General features: G+C 41.9%; 1 pseudogene; it reads left to right on the forward strand.

Annotated features, from left to right (window-relative positions):
- The first annotated feature begins 665 nt into the window (after window positions 1-665).
- On the forward strand, window positions 666-1,667 carry LOC120935415 (annotated as a pseudogene).
- The last annotated feature ends 1,961 nt before the right edge of the window (window positions 1,668-3,628 follow it).

Here is a 3,628-nt window from a genome sequence, read left to right on the forward strand (position 1 = left end):
CGCCGCAAAATTCGCGGCAAAAACGGGCGTTTTAAATGCCGGTTTTTGCGTTTGAAAACTTGTGTTTAGATGAGTTTGCATTTGCTTCTCGTGTGCATGGGGCCTAACTGCTCACTTGCCAATAAAAACTGGAACATTTTTAAAGATCCAAAACTCTTGACAGTGTGTATACAGTATACTGTACACTAACTATTTTCAGCAACAAGGGGCACACAGAGTTAAAAATAACAGTAATATGGATGATATATACAATACTGTGCAAAAGTTTTAGGCAGATGTGAAGAAAAACAATACAAATATATATTTTTAAAGCATATTTGTATCCATTTACAAAATGCAGAGTGAGCAAACACAAGAAAAATATAAATCAAATCAATATTTGGTGTGACTACCCGTTGGCTTCAAACCAGCCTTCATTCTTACACTTGGACATTTTGTACACTTGCACAAAGTCAGTGGACATTTTGTACACTTGCACAAAGTCAGTGGACATTTTGTACACTTGCACAAAGTCAGTGATTTTGTAGGATTAAAGTCAGGTGTATGATTAACAAAATGTACCAAGCAGGTGCTAATAATTATACATTTCATATTTAGATTGAAACACAGTGATTAACTGAAACAGAAACAGCTGTGTAGGAGGCATACAACTGAACGAGGATACACAATTTGGTCCCTTTTGCTTGCCGTAGGAGCCGTGCAGTGAGGTTGCTGTGTGGGCTGACAGTTCGGGCGCCATGGAAGTGAACCAGCCCAAGCAGGAACACCTACTGGCCCTCAAAGTGATGAGTCTCACAAAACCAACTTTATTTACCAATATCCCAGTAACATGTGAAGAACGAGACCTTCCAGGTGACTTGTTTAATAACCCCATGAAAGATGACCCTTCTACAGTGAAAGGAGCAGAAATATTAATGCTGGGAGAAATGTTAACATTACCACAGAATTTTGGAAACATCTTCCTATGTGAAACATTCTCTAGCTACATCAGTGTTCACAATGACAGCAATCAAATAGTCAAATACATACAGGTCAAGGCAGACCTGCAGAAAAGTTCCCAGCGGCTCAACCTGTCTGCATCTAGTGCTGTGGTGGCTGAACTGAGACCGGACAGCTGTATAGATGATGTTATTCATCATGAAGTTAAAGAGATCGGCACGCACATATTGGTGTGTGCTGTAAGTTACACCACGCAGACAGGCGAGAAGATGTACTTCAGAAAGTTCTTCAAATTTCAGGTCCTCAAACCTCTCGAGGTGAAGACCAAATTTTATAATGCGGAGAGTGACCTCAGTTCTGTGGTTGTCTACGTTCGGAACAAAGACTTACTTACAGCCACTGGACACACGACAGTACTTGTACTGCTTGAAGCCAAAGCCAGAATTTGCTGAAAAAGCCGGTGTCATCAAAGGGGTCACAGTGATCGGCAAATTGGACATAGTATGGAAAACCAACCTGGGAGAAAGGCGCCGACTACAAACCAGCCCGCTACAGAGAATGGTACAGACAAGTCTGAGAGCCCTGAAGCACTTACTTCAGCTTTCTTCCGATACTTAACATTTATGTGTCTACTGAGATGGTGTGATCATCTTCTCATTATCCTGACCCCACCAACCAAACTACCATACAGTTACATTAAGATTCATACTAATATACTGTATCTCTGAAAATAAAATCTGGTAATATGGCCTTAAAAAAAAAAACTGAACGAGGAACATCCAAACTCTGCATCTAAGGGGATGTTGTAGAAGACAGTTTCGGGTCATAGGTCATACAGCATGGCAAGACTGAGCACGAGAACAAGACACAAGGTAGTTAATACTGGATCAGCAAAGTCTCTTTCAGGCAAAGATTTCAAAGCAGGTTGAGATGTCAAGATTGTCCTGTTCAAGCTCTTTTGAAGAAGCACAAAGAAATGGGCAATATTAAGGACCATACACACAGTGGTCGGCCAAGGAATCTTAAGATGTCAGCAGTGCCATCAGCAGAGAACTGTCGGAAACCAGTGGGACCCATGTACACCCATCTACTGTCCTTAGAAGTCTGGACAGAAGTGGTCTTCATAGAAGAATTGTGACAAAAAAGCAACACTTTCAATGTGCAAACAAGGCTAAGTGACTCAACTAAGCCCAGGTATGTCTTCCCTTAAATAGACTACCAAAACACCAACCCTCATGCACATTGCCATCACAGGTAATGTCCCATAATGTGATGCTGAGATGCCATGCATGTGCCTCAGCATTTGAGGACAGAAGGAGAGAGGCATTATATACCTTTTTATCGTCACTAATTTGGCTCAGGGGGGCTTTATTTAGGTTCAGTCTGAATGCCCTCCTGTGGTCACTGGGATTATTGAGTCATTCACTGTACGTAAAGTCTCAATAAAGTTAATAATTATAAACAAAACAACTTAACCCCCTTCGAAGAGTATGTAAAGTCCTATTTTGTTGTCCCCCCCAAAAAATACAAGCATAACAGTTTTACAGTATTGCTTACACTGTATGTATAGGGAAAAAAAATCAAGTTTGACCACATTTGTTTATGCTGAAAACATCCCCATAATCCCCAGTTTACTTTGATATTTACATATATATAACTGCATCCAATATCATTTTACAACAACTATGTTGTAACCTGATGATAAGGATACATACAGTAAATATCTTTTAGTATACATGTATTTCAAGTCATCAGGTACGTGGAACAAATAACATTTTGGGCGCTCTAAATATACAGTGGAACCCTCGGATTGCAAATAACGCGGTTAACGAGCATTTCGAAATACGAGCACTGTATTTTTAAAAATCGTAACTTGGTTTGCAAGTGTTGTCTCGCAAAACGAGCATGATTCTGGCCAAAGCGGTGTGCAGTACCGCATTTGGCCTGAGGTGTGGGGCGCCGGAGCCGAGCAGAGCCGAACGTCGCCAATCGGTACCGTTCGTAAATGCATGGAAAGGCCCAAGGACAGCACGGCTGACCTCTACAAATCTCGGGTACAAAGCCTTTCCGAGGTTTACCGAGGTCAGCCAAGGTGTCCTCTGGCCTTTTTGGCCATTTCCGAGGCTCTCCGGCGCCCCCCCGCCTCTGGAGGCATTTGGTATTGCATGTTATTGAAGTCAATGCGGAACAAATTATTTTCGTTTCCATTGACTTCAATGGGGAAACTCGCTTTGATATGCGAGTACTTTGGATTATGAACATTCTCCTGGAACGGATTATGCTCGTAATCCGGGGTTCCACTGTGATTTACATAGATATTATATATTTCTTTAATATATATTTTATTTGCAATCAAGATAGTTAACTTAAAAGAAAGAAAGAAAGTACATATGACTAGAAACAGAATGCTCATTTGTTAAAAAAAGAAAGTTTCACACAAACAATATTTATGGTTTTAAATTGAAGATTTTAGTATAATTACATCACTTCCGGTATTCTGGTGGTATCTGGAGCGCGTGTGGGGGCATCATAGAAGAGCGGCGCCAATTGAAGGTAAGGAACAGACCGGCTCCATCCCCCATGCCAGCACCAGCAGCACCCCCGCATCCATTACCTGCCAGCCCCGCCACCACCAGCCCAGCGCCAGCAGCACCGCCACCGAGCCCCGCCGCAGCTGAATACTTCTCTC

Source organism: Rana temporaria, chromosome 4 (assembly GCF_905171775.1).
Source record: "Rana temporaria chromosome 4, aRanTem1.1, whole genome shotgun sequence".
Taxonomy (NCBI): domain Eukaryota; kingdom Metazoa; phylum Chordata; class Amphibia; order Anura; family Ranidae; genus Rana; species Rana temporaria.